We start from the raw sequence: 451 nt of genomic DNA on the forward strand, positions 1-451 counted from the left end.
AAAAACTTATTTATAAAAGTAATAGAAGCATCAAAAGTATTTACCTTACAAATTGAAGCTCGTCTGTAAACAAATAAGAAAATCAATTATCCTATCCAATCAACAACTGTAATCATAATATGATCACAGTTGTTGATCATCATATCTGTAATTATTTAAATATGTGTAATATTTATAAATTACTTATTTAATAAGTATAATTTAAACTTAATTATAATAAGTTATTAGAACTGTTATTATCTAAATAATTAACTGTAAATAAATTAATGAACTGTTTATTTACACACAAAAATCAAATTAAAATATATATAGGTGTATATATATATATATATATATATATATATATATATATATATATATATATATATATATATATATATATATATATATATATATATATATATATATATATATATATATATGTATATATATATATATATATATATATATT

Source organism: Hydra vulgaris, chromosome 10 (assembly GCF_038396675.1).
Source record: "Hydra vulgaris chromosome 10, alternate assembly HydraT2T_AEP".
Lineage (NCBI taxonomy): Eukaryota > Metazoa > Cnidaria > Hydrozoa > Anthoathecata > Hydridae > Hydra > Hydra vulgaris.